The sequence below is a fragment of the Struthio camelus genome, chromosome 2, assembly GCF_040807025.1.
Source record: "Struthio camelus isolate bStrCam1 chromosome 2, bStrCam1.hap1, whole genome shotgun sequence".
NCBI lineage: Eukaryota > Metazoa > Chordata > Aves > Struthioniformes > Struthionidae > Struthio > Struthio camelus.
The window spans coordinates 141,248,395-141,261,593 of record NC_090943.1 but is presented as its reverse complement, the minus strand read 5'-3'; the positions used below and the strand labels follow the sequence as shown (position 1 = coordinate 141,261,593).

At 43.8% G+C, this 13,199-nt stretch overlaps 1 protein-coding gene across 4 annotated transcripts in view; it reads left to right on the top strand.

Annotated features, from left to right (window-relative positions):
* Positions 1-13,199, top strand: part of SPIDR (scaffold protein involved in DNA repair) — a 212,745-nt gene that overhangs the window by 67,275 nt on the left and 132,271 nt on the right. The gene's annotated exons all lie outside the window — the stretch shown is intronic.

Below are 13,199 nucleotides of genomic sequence, written 5' to 3'. Positions count from 1 at the left end.
TTAACTCTTAGGTTGAAATATCACGTTAAATATCTGCCTCTGGCTGAGTTCTTTTCTTTGGTTCTTTTTCTTTTTCTCAAGAAATGAGTCAGAACTGCTTAGTATTTTATGAGAAAAAGGCTATGGGAAAATACCTTGCTTTATTTTAAAGTATGCTTTAAAAATTTTGGTGAGTTTGTCTTCCAGACAATTTAGTTTTGGCAGAAGATGAGCTGTTTCTGGGATATGCCTTTTGCTATCATTATGAAAATCTACAGGAACTTGGGCAAGTTATAAATCTTCAGGAACAATTACTGTTTCATTTGTCCTGTGAACGTTTATTAAGGCTTGTAACTAAATTCCTGAAACATGCCTTAATTCAAAACTATAATTTAACATCACAACCTAATTTCACTTCCAGTTCTCAAGTCTTATTCCAAAACATGAAGGTGGTACAATTATCAGTAAAATAGCTTTAATAATATTTGGGAGGTATTTTTTTTTTTTGTCTAGGGCAAAACTTATTTTTTGTGGCTTTGTTCTTAGAATGGTCAAACAGTTTTATGTCACGCAAATAAAACTGGTGTCTAGTTTAGAAAATATCAGCCTGGGTGGTTGAACGTAACTAGATAAACTTAAAATTGCCTGCACTCTGTGCAGCAAAAGTAAACTACTTGTAGTTTTCCTCTTTTTCGTTTCATACTAAGGGTCTCTCACTGATCTGAGATTCTTCTGGGATTTTGTTTCCCTCTATTTTGCCTGTTAATATTTCTAAACCACACTATTTCCAGGATTGCTTCTGACTTTGGTAACAGAATTTACCAAATGACAAACACAGAAGACGCAAATGAGCTCAAAGATCGAAGTGGAGGGATTGAAGTAATTTAGTTGCTGGGAGAGCTGTCAAATCACTTTGCATATTCCATTGACAAGCAAACCAGAAGTTCAGTGATAAAGCAATGGGGAGCAGTTTCCAGTGAGATCAGTTTGAAGCCTTGCTTCCATTTGAGTTTTAAGAAAAAAAATATTTCTAGAAGAGTGGACCATTTCCCCCAGTAGGCATTTCATGTTACAGAATTTTATGCTTTTATTTTGCTGCTGTTTGTTTTTATATGGTATCAACATCCATGTTTTCAAAATAACTTTTCTGACTTTGTTTTTTAAAAATTCCTTTCTGTTTGCTCCCCTGACCTCTTCTGTAAGTAACCATTGTGGTTTGGCTGCCTCTTGGGCCCTGGAATGAATCACTGACTCAGAAAACAGCGCCTCCTTTCAGCAAGCATTTTCTGGTTATTATACATTACACAGAGATTTCACTTTTGTCTGAATCATTCCATAGGATATAAGAACATGTGGTGCATTTGGACCTGCAATTTTTGCTTTTTTGGGAAAATTTTGGAATGTTACCTTCAGCACCCTATCCCCAGGTTGGGAGAGACACTAGTTAGGACTGTGTCTTTTGCAAGGTGGGAGAAAGTGATGGTGATCCTCCTGAAACCTTAGACAAATATGGAATTGGGGATATTATAGAGTGAGGGGAAAAAAAATAGAGCAATTAAGTTTAGTTGGGTTCTTCCTGGTTGGTAATTCCACTTCTGTAGCCAAGCCGACAGTTGTATATGCCCTGAATGCACCCTGGCTAGCCCTGTCAGCCAAAGGCCCGAAAAGAGAGAACACCAAAGCTTGCTCACGCTGCCCGGTGTTAGTCTAATGGTCACCAGGGTCCAAATCTAACAGCGGTTGATGTCAGGATCTTCTCCACAAATCCAGAACAATTTTTTTCCTCACAAGATATAAAAGGGAGGCTGAAAGAGATACAGTCCCCCTAACAGTAACTGCAATCAGTTGAGCAGATGGTTTGAATACTGTGTGCAAGGGCTTTTAGACCATTTGCAGACTTTTTTTCTCTATTCAGTGCTGTAACTTCCCTGTGAAGTTTCCTGTTTGGGCAAAGAGGAGATCTGGACAGTTGAGCGAGAGATGGAGGGGAGGGGGAAAAAAAAAAAAAAAAACTTTTTCCTGTCAACATCTGCTGGTTATATGGGGCTTGCATGATGCAGAAGTGAAAAAAACAGTGCTCTTAACTTACATTGAGACAGCTCTCCTGACTATAGGAGAGGATATAAAAAAATATTTGGGGCAAACTGATGTAGATTCTTTTTAAATTAAACTTTTGAAATTTTACTTTTTATACATGTTATTTTCTGTAGTTTGTTTTTCTTGCAGTTATTATTAAGGCAGTTATTTAATATGCTTCTGTATTTTAAATATTCTTTAGCATTTGTAATCTGCTATGAGATATTTGGTATACCTAACTTTATACAGTATCAGTGCCTGTAAGATACATGGTTTGGGGTGAGATTAAGATTTGGGATGAACGTTTTGTGTTTGGATTATAACTGAATTGGAGTAATAAATTGATAAGACACCTAAGACGTTGATGTTTGCTTCTAAACTGCCCCTTCCGCACTGCTCCTTCCCTTTGTGGGAGGTGGCCTTCATGAGGCAACAATTCTTCAAGTTACTGAAGCAAGTGAATACATGAAGGGAGGAGGGCAAAGCCCTAAAGAGCCTTGAAAATGAGGACAGGGTTACATGCATAACAGCACGTTTTCAGGGAGGCTGAAAGGCTTGCAAAAGAGGGAATAAACAATGACTTCCCCCCTTCTAGTTTCAGTGACTAGTTAGGATGATGGAGAAGAAGGGAATTTAGCAGCTTGAACGAGAAGACACACGCACAAATTTATCTGTGCGGATGAAGAAAAAAAGAATAGTCCTTAGCATTGTTCCATTTCACCTTGCAAAATTCTTCTATAAATATAAAAGGTCTGAGCTTTTTTGAGCTATTGCATATTATCTTAGTTCTTCATAGTTTGTTTTGTTTATTATTTAAGAGTTAATACTATAAATTAGAGAAATGGCAAGTGCCCAAATTTCTGTTTGTCATTTTTTTTGCTAGCCAAATACCTGAACTTGTTACAGCATCGAGGGAAAAATTAAATGTAAGCCTGTCTTTTCAAACAAGAATTCTTTGTATTGTTTTTGCTTTCTTATGAGAAACAATAATGGCATGCACAGTCACTTTAACTAGCTTACATATGTTCTTATAAAGGATGCATAATATTTAAAGTAGGGCCAAATTCAGCAGCCTCTTTTAAATGAATATAGATGTGGCAAGCAGCCATCATGCCTGCAAGACTTGGTGTGTTTTTGAGAAAAATCTTTCTGAATGGCTTCAGAAGTTACTAGCCCAGGAAGAATAACTATGTATAGATCAGAATAGTAACCAGATGTGTTTGTACAGGCTGTGAAAATGTCAGAATCTCCATGCTGCCTTCTGGTTTTAAACATTAACTTTGGATGGGAATGATCTACTTGGTGTATACCTAGCTGCTGAATCTGTTATGCCTGTACCTGGAATCTTTTACGTGAGAGAGAAGGGGGGAAGGAAGAACAAAAATAGGATGACAGGCAGAAGAACACTGTTTTTTTTTTTTATGCCAGTCATTTGACATTTTGTATTTTTTACATTTGACAGTGAAAGTAATAGGCTGTTATTCCACTGCATATAGTAAGTGCTGTCCCAGGAGGTGCCTAGTTACTACACTTTTAGAACCTACATTAGACAATTAGAAGTTTAATGACATTGGGATAAAATAATGCCCTTGAAAAAATAACTGAGGGACAAATTTGAAAGTGTGTTGCTAGCCTGCTTTGTTAAACAAGGCATAATATGGGCTTTTCTTTGTTTACTTCATACTTCTGTGTTATATATCTGATCAATCAATCAGAATCAAAAGTATTATTTAACTTCCTTCAGGCACATTCTTTAGAAATCAGCTAAGCATATGTCAGGAACAGTACAAATTTGCTTCTGAACTGCAGTTTGTATATATGATTTCTGTATTTGATAGCTCTTTGAGCAAAAGTAACAGTAATTTTTCTTAAAAGCATCTGTCCTCTCTTATCATTCAGATACCATTAAGATCAAGAATCATGCATTGTGACTGTTTAGGTGGTAAGAACAAATACAGGTTGTCCTGACTGCCTTTGCACAAAGCAAATATTTGTTAGCATTTTTTCAAAGAATATCATGACTTAAAGCAATCTCATCCTCCTCCCAATCCCTTGGGTTTTCATATGAGTTTGTCTGGATTTTTGGGAAGACTGTGTACTTGCATGAGTATCATTTTTATTGACTTAGAAGGAATGTGTTGAAATAGTCTTCCTTTTGTCTTTTACCCTGTTTACTTGATTTCTTTCATCCTTGTGATTAATGGACTGGTGTAACTATTGTGCTTGAGGAGAGTTTGCAAAGCATTCCTTTCTGTGACTGTTATTTTGTCATTTTCTCTTTGCATGGTAGTACACATAGATTTTTGCTGATGGGTGTACGTGCTCTTTACTATTGGAGACTTTTTTTTTTAATTACAGTAACAGTAGTTTCCACCCTGTTCTTCTGCATGCCCACACATGGGTTTGCTTGTTTGTTTATTTATTTATTTATTGAAATGCTCAGTGGAGCAGAGCTGTACACTGCTTGGCATTTTTCTAACTTCAGTTTTCTTCCTTGCTTGTAAGCTCTGTACTATGTGCTTATAATTCACCATTTTAAACATTGGTACTGTGGCCTCTCTGAAAGTTTATTTTTACCTAGCGTCATGTATGATTATTATATTCAGTTTGAAGATGAGCCCTGAGCATCCTTCAGTTTTCTGGGTGTGATGCGTTCCCTGGCCATTGCAAGATTTTTAAATTCTTACAGAAGAAGGAAGAATCCAAATCGCAGAAGTAACCACTGAAATACGCCATAGAGCCTGCTTGCCTTTGGTCTAATCTTGCTGATGCCTGCTGGCTACTAGCAGCAGCTTTGGCTCCCTGAAGTCCTTGAGTGTGGTTTCCCAGTGCTAATCCCAGCGACTGAAATTAAGAAAAGGACCCTGAGACAGTTGTGATCATAACTATTGCTCCCTCAGTTTTCTTGGAGTTAATAGAGGTAGCCTATCTCTCTTCATTGAGAGCTCTAGAATGGGAATTCAGCAGTGCTCCAACTTTTCTCCTCTTTGATGCAAGTAGTTTGTTTTTGATTTTTCTGGTTTTAACTCCTGCTTTTTGTCACTGCCAAATGCATAGATGCAGGAAAAGATCAGTCCTGTTACTTCTGTGGAGACAAGTCCTTCTCTCCTTATTCGTAGAGAGGGAGGATTTCAATACAAGCATTGATAGCAGGACATGGTGCCATGACTTATGAATAAAGGCTAGTGTTGGAACCTCTGTGTACTTCCTTTCTCTCGGATCCATAACCAACTTGAGCTTAGCTGCATCGAGAGGCTTTGGGTATCCCAGGTAGCACACTTCAATCATGCAGGACAAGGTAGATCACCCCCCTCATCCTGAATTTCCCTTCAGGACCTGGGAGGCGTTATATACTCCACTTTGTCCTTAAGCATTTTTCCTCATCCTGTAGGTCTTCTAGGGACTACTCCATTACTGGAGTGCTTCATTCTGTTCTAAAGAGAGTTTGATCCCTGTGAGGTCTTTCTATTCAAGACTGCTGGTATTCTTTTTGAGCAGTTGAACAGTGGCATTTCAGCAGAATTCGCCTGAGTAAGGTGTAACCTGCATGAAGTCTTAATGATGTCTTGATATCTCATGCATTGCCCTGCATCGTTTCAAGTCCCATGGATCCTGTGCTTGCAGTGTGTTCAGCTTCCTGTCAAAGTGTAGTAAGAAAAGCAGGAATTATCCAGTCCCCAAGAGATCATAGTTTCTATATTTCTTCCTCAATTGCCTTCCTCACTGGTAGTTATGGAGTTACTAAAGCAAACTTAAGAGTTATATTTCAGGGTTTGAAACCAGAATGTTTGAACATTTTTGTAAGAATGTACGCCTCAGTGTTCGTTCTTTTCTTCTTTCCAAACTGCTTTTTTTGTTGTTCAGAGTTAAATAATAGACTGGCTTTCATCCTCTGCTCCTAGACTGCCCTTGGCATGGCCAATGCATCCGTCAGGACCATGTACCATTCAGTTTTGATGTGACTTTGTACTTTAAATATGTGCATCTGCTGTGGAGCCACTTTGTTAGGTCTGAAGATGGAGAAGGTCCTCTACACTGTTGGAAGCTTCAGAGTTGTTCTGCAGTTTTTAAAAAGCTCAGGATGTCAGAGTCCATGATCCCCAGAGGAGCAGGAGACCCTCCCTCCCGCTTCCCCACCCGTGGAATCCAGGGTAATGTGGAACAACTGCAAAGTATTGTGTCAGGATAAGAATTTTGGAGTCGTGCTACGTAATGAAGGGCAGCATCGCTCCATGTACAGAAATAATAAATAGAAGTTAAAAGAATTGACCAGGGGAACTGAATAAACAAATCTCATACTCGGTGCACCAATCATCTCCCACGTGATAGAAATAGCTTAGTTGAGGAAACAAACTACCATGCGTAGACTGCAAATTGGAGAGAGACCAACATCCTAGAGGTCAGGTGGAATTAAGTAATTGAGTAGGGACATAAGAGCAGACGTGCTGGGTGATCAGACCAAAGGATCCTGCTAGGAAACACTGTCTGTTTCTGGCGGTGACGAAAACTACTAGAATACCTAGGAAAAGTTATAAAAGGACTAACACGTAATGGCATTTCCCTGGAATATTCTCCCAACTTCCAAAGAGCTCTAGCTTAGGGACTTTCTAAACCAGAAATAGTGTCTATGTATTTAGTAGTTCTGAATACTTTTTTATCCTACCAGAAAGTTACTGGAGTTTTTTGTTTGGTTTTGCTTTGAACCTGTACATAGAATACAGACCTGCTCTGATCACATAATTGTGAAGCGTCAGACTTTCTTGTTCGCGAATGGTGTTCAAGATCTTTGTCAGGTTTGTTCTGTTATTACTGTTGCCAAAAAGACCTTTTTCCCTGTGATCTCAGAGGTTCTGATAAAAGTAACAGTGAGATGTTGATGTCTCATTTGCCTCGATTTGGGTCAGGATTTCTTCATCTATCTTTGAGGTGCCTCAACACACAGCACTTCCTCCTGTGCTTGCTGATGGAGAGCTTGACTGTGCTGAGTCTGCCTGTCCAGTCCTCTCATGGCAGCAATACTAGATGGATCTTTTCAGTGGTTCTCATCTCTTGCCTGTGCAGCGAGGGAAATTCTTGTCAATAGTACTCCCCTGATTAAATGCCTGATTGCTCCCACCAGTCAGCTTCTCCTGCTAGTTCCAGTCATTCTGGACCACTTGTTAGCACTGGAGAAATTTGTGTTTGATCAGAGTCCATCTAGCAATGATTTCTGTCTGTCGCCTTCCAGTAGTTAGTGTATACCTTGAAGCAAAGTGTTTTTCAAGGGGCTGATGCCACCTTTATGGGTGGAAACTGACCCAGCTCCTCACTGGTACCTGATTGTTGTACTCCAACCCTCCTTGGACCAACCTTTGGAATCGCTAGTAGTCAGCTTGTTGGGGCATCTTGCGGTAAAGGTGTTTCTTCTTACTGCAAATTCTGTCAGGAGCAACGGAAAAATAGAAACCTTGATAGCTTATTTCCCCTCCTTTTAAACGGTGCTATTTACAGGATTCATGTTGTGAGTACCAAATTTCCTCTCCAAAGTTCACCCTCAATCAAAAGATTGTCAGTACCCTTCGTTCTCCATTCTCTGCATCCCAGACCTTATGTATCAGGAATTGAAAATATACGTTATGCTCAGTTGTGAATAAGCTCTCTCTTTTTATGTTCTTGGGGCCAGATCCTTCAAATGATCTTTGAGTCTCTATGTATCAAGATATATTTTCTCTGACTTTCCAGCTGTCTCTGTGTGAACACTATTGAAAGGTGCTGAAAGGGGCAGCTGTCCATGCCAGGGATAGCCAAGCTGCAGCAGCCCTCTGCTGCCAGGACCTTAGGCTCTGCGCCCAGGGCTTTGCTCAGAAATGCACCCTCATCTGATGCTGGTCAGACAGCTATCTGGATTTCCATCTTTATCTTCCTCAAGCATTGCACTGTTGCAAAGGTGCCTGGCACCAAAGCAGAGCTTTATTAGCAGTCCTCAAATTGCTGTTTAAGTGAAAGATTTCTAAATGCATCCATAGAATTACATGCTCACTGTCTGTGAGTGTGTTTTGTGACTTGTCATTCAATGGTGGAGGAAAGGTTACCTGCAAGTTAGTAAACTAAAGTACTTTTGAAATGAGTGTTCCATAGGCATTTTGCAGTTCTTATTCCTTCCGTCTTTTTCAGAGTGCCTCCCCTATACAATGTTATGCCTAGATTCTGTGGTTGAAAGATAGCACTAGATATGCTCTGGCCCATGTTTTCATCACCTCAGTGTGGTGTACATCCGTGATGGATGTAGTGAGGCTCAAAAAACATTAAAAAGTAAAAAGACTCTGGCCAAGAGTTTTAGAACATAAGTATGCTTATGGTATGAAATGTGCTTGTAGGCTATACACCTTTAGTAACTGGTATCTGTGTTCAGTGACTTCACTTCATCTTGCATGTCCTTCCTGGGAGCTGAAAGAGCTTCCTGAGGACAATCCGACCAGGGCACCATAAAGGAAAAGAAGTAATGAGCGCAGCGAACAGATGCAGCAATTTGCGCAGTAGTTCACACAGAAGGGCACAAGCAGGTACCTTGATTTCCAGTCTTAGCAGTGTACGCTTCCTCAGGTAAGGTCATGACATGCCACAGAGCACGTTCCCTAGTAGCTGTTGGAGTCGCTGCATCAGAAGCTTTGACCCAGACAGACCCTCTGACAGCAGATGCAGCTCTATAGGTCTCAGGTTGCAAGAAGTGCTTGGGGCCTCTCTGTGAGGCCTGGGCTGACAGTCAGCAATCCTGCGAAGGTGTGCTGTTGTTGACGAGTTGTGTCGTCAGGTAAAAGAGTTATGGGAGGAAGGGAGGCTGCGCAGCATCTGAGAAGATGAGCAAGAGATAGACAGGGTATTCTCGGAGACCATACAGCTCCTGGAGTCCCAACCCCCACAGCAGTGGACTTGCTGAGGGCTCTGTGCTGTGTGGAATGGTACATCATAACACTGTAGAAGGCGGCTGGCAACTGGTCACTCCTCATGGGAGGAGAAAGGCTCTTGCTCCTACTGAAGACTTGCAACTGAGGAACAGGTTTAGTGCCCTCCAGGCTGAGGAGGAGCTGGGCATGGCTTCAAGGGAAGCAATTGGCCTGACAGACCCCATGCCATGTGGGATCGCCTGGAAGAAGCAGTTAGTGATTGTTATGGGTGACTCCCTGCTGCAGGGGACAGAGGCACCTGTCTACCAACTTGACCTCTTCTCTAGAGGGGTTTGTTGCCTGCCAGGGCCTCAAATATGAGATTTCATGCAAAGACTGCCAAGGCTTGTCCATGCGTCGAACTGTTACCCTCTGCTGCTCTTCCATGTGGGCACTAATGACACCAAGGGCAAATTGGATACCATCAAGCAGGATTTCAGAGGTCTGGGGATGGTGGTCAAGGGTCTGGGAGCCAAGGTCGTTTTCTCCTCAATCCTATCAGTGAGGGGGAAGGGTGGGAGGAGGAGTAGATGGATTTTCCAAGTTAACTGGCTGCACCACTGGTGTTGGCAACAGGGTTTTGGCTTCTACAACCATGGGACCCTGTTTGAAGATTGACAGCTGATGGGGATCCACCTCACTAAGCGGAGCACACATGTCTTTGCCAACAGGTTGGCTAACCTGGTAAGGTTATAGAGTTATAGAAAGTTTTAGAGACAGGGTAGTCAGCAAAACACAGCTCAAGTCGGGATGCCTGCAGTGGGTGCATGCTGCCAGGAAACTGTGCACAGGACGTGACTATGGAGGATCCCCTTGCACCTCTCCTGAGAAACCTGCATGCTCAATTGGCTCTCTGAAATGTCTGTACAGCAATGCATGCAGCATGAGGAATAAGCAGGAAAAATTAGAGATCTGTGTGCGGTCGCAGGGCCATGGTCTCATTGCAGTTACAGAGACATGGTGGGATAGTTCACATGACTGGAATGCTGTCATGGATGGCTATGTGCTTTTTAGGAAAGACAGGCCAGGAAGGCGAGGTGGTAGAGTTGCCCTTTATGGGAGGGAGCAACTGGAATGTATGGAGCAAGTTGAGAGCCTATGGGTAAGGATTAAAGGGCAGGGTAACATGGGTGACACTGTTGTGGGTGTTCACTACAGGCCACCTGATCAGGAAGAGGAAGTTGATGAGGCCACCTGCAGACAGCTGGAAGTAGCCTCATGATCACAGGCCCTAGTTCTCATGGGAGACTTCAACCACCCTGATGTCTGCTGGGAAGAGAGCACAGCTACGCACAAACAGTCAAGGAGGTTCCTGCAGAGGATTGATGATAATTTCTTGACCCAGGTGGTGGAGACGCCAACGAGAAGAGGTGCATTGCTGGACCTTGTACTAACAAACAAAGAAGGTCTAGTGGGAGATGTGAAGGTTGGAGGCAGCCTTGGCTGCAGTGACCATGAGATGGTAGAGTTCAATATCCTACGAGGAGGAAGCAGGGCAATAAGTAGGACCACATCCCTGGACTTCAGGAGAGCTAACTTTGGCCTCTTGAGGGACCTACTTGGGGGAATCTCATGGATTAGGGCTCTAGAAGGAAGAGGGGGGTCCAGGAGAGCTGGTTAATATTCAAGTATCACCTCCTCCAAGCTCAAGGCAGTTGCATCCCTCTGAGTAAGAAGTCGAGCAAAGCTGGCAGGAGACCTGCCTGGATGAGCAAGGAACTCCTGACAAAACTCCAGCAGAAGAAGGAAGTCTACAGAATGTGGCAAAGGGGACAGGCCACTTGGGAGGAATACAGGGACGTTGTCAGAGTGTGCAGGGATGCGACAAGGAAGGCTAAGGCCCCGTTGGAATTGAATCTGGCAAGGGATGTCAAGGACAACAAGAAGGGCTTCTTCATATACATCAAGAGCAAAAGGAAGACTAGGGAAAACGTGGGCCCGCTGCTGAATGGGGCGGGTGCCCTGGTGACGAAGGATACAGAGAAGGCAGGGTTGCTGAATGCCTTCTTTGCTTCAGTCTTCACTGCTAAGGCCAGTCCTCAGGAATTCCAGACCTTGGAGACAAGAGAGGAAGGCTGGAGAAAGGAAGACTCTCCCTTGGTTGAGGAGGATCCACAAATCCATGGGCCCCCATGGGATGCACCCACGAGTGCTGAGGGAGCTGGCGGATGTTATCGCTAGGCTACTCTCCATCCTCTTGGAAAGGTCGTGGAGATCAGGAGAGGTGCCTGAGGACTGGAAGAAAGCCCGTGTCACTCTAGTTTTCCAAAAGGGCAAGAAGGAGGAGCCAGGAAACTACAGGGCCAGTCAGCCTCACCTCCATCCCCGGAAAGGTGATGGAACAGCTCAACCTGGAGGTCATCTCTAAGCATGTGGAGGACAAGAAGGCGATGAGGCGTAGTCAGCATGGATTCCCCAAAGGGAAATCATGCTTGACCAATCTGATAGCCTTCTGTGATGGCATGAGTGGCTGGGTAGAGGAGGGGAGATCAGTGGATGTTGTCTCCCTGGACTTCAGCCAGGCTTTTGACACTGTCTGCCATCACATCCTCCTAGGTAAGCTCAGGAAGTGTGGGCTAGACGAGTGGACGGTGAGGTGGATTGAGAACTGGCTGGATGGCCGAGCTCAGAGGGTTGTGGTCAGTGGCGGCTCAGAGCCTGGTTGGAGGCCTGTGGCTAGCGGTGTCCCCCAGGGGTCAGTCCTGGGTCCAGTCTTGTTCAACGTATTCATCGATGACCTGGAGGAAGGGACAGAGTGCACCCTCAGCAAGTTTGCTGATGATCCTAAACTGGGGGGAGTGGCCGAGAGACCAGAGGGCTGTGCTGCCCTTCGGAGGGACGTGGACAGGCTGGAGAGGTGGGCGGAGAGGAACGGCAGGAAGTTCAGCAAAGGCAAGTGCAGGGTCCTGCACCTAGGCAGGAATAACCCCATGCAGCAGGACAGGCTGGGGGTTGACCTGCTGGGAAGCAGCTCTGCAGAGAAGGACCTGGGAGTGCTGGTGGACAGCAAGTTAAGCATGAGGCAGCAATGTGCCCTTGTGGCCAAGAAGGCCAAGGGTCTCCTGGGTTGCCTTAGGCAGAGTGTTGCCAGCAGGTGGAGGGAGGTGATCCTGCCCCTCTACTCAGCCCTGGGGAGGCCTCACCTGGAGTACTGTGTCCAGTGCTGGGCTCCGCAGTACGAGAGAGACATGGCACTGCTGGAGAGAGTCCAGCGGAGGGCTGCAAAGGTGATGAGGGGCCTGGAGCATGTCTCCTATGAAGGAAGGCTGCGAGAGCTGGTCCTGTTGAGCCTGGAGAAGAGAAGACTGAGAGGGGAATCTCATCAATGTGTACAAGTATCTGAAGGGGGGGTGTCAAGAGGGTGGGGCCAGTCTCTTCTCCGTGGTGCCCAGCGACAGGACAAGAGGCAACGGGTACAAACTGGAACACAGGAAGTTCTGTCTGAACATGAGGACAGACTCTTTTCCTGTGAGGGTGAGTGAGCAGTGGAAGAGGTTGCCCAGAGAGGTTGTGGAGTCTCCTTCGCTGGAGATATTCAAAACCTGCCTGGACGTGATCCTGGGCAATGTGCTGTAGATGAGCCTGCTTGAGGAGGGAGGTTGGACTAGATGATCTCCAGGGGTCCCTTCCAACCTCAACTGTTCTGTGATTTTGTAATTGAATCTACTTGAGATGGTGTATCTGCAAAATTAAGTTTTGAAACTGGCTTAACAGAGTCTGATTGAGTTGTCATTGAAAAGAGCAGTCCTCCCTTGGTCCACCTGCTACTCTTTTGTCATTTTTACCTACCTTTTGCTAGTGTCTGCTCTTGTGCTTTGGTGGCTTTGAAATTAGCTGAATTAGCTCATTGATTTCCTTAAAAACTAACCCTGAAGAAAGAAATTCAGGAGGGCTTTAGACAGTAGAATGGGACATAATAGGACTATGTAGTGTAGGGATGAACAGGATTGTCGTATTTAGCAGCCACGTATTCTTAGATTGCCTAAGCCAATTGTGAAACTGCACCATAGTTATTGCCTGAACCTTTTTTAATTTGTATTCAGGCTTTCATACGTATTACTGTAAAGTATTCTTTCTTGGTTTAAAATTACTGGATATTTCCATGAAACCTTCACATTTGTAGAATTGCTTTTCTAAGGCTCTAATTTTGCTTTGCAAATGAAATAAAGTGAATGAAGACTTCAGCAACCAAGCAAGAACTTCCATGAATTATCCAAGAGT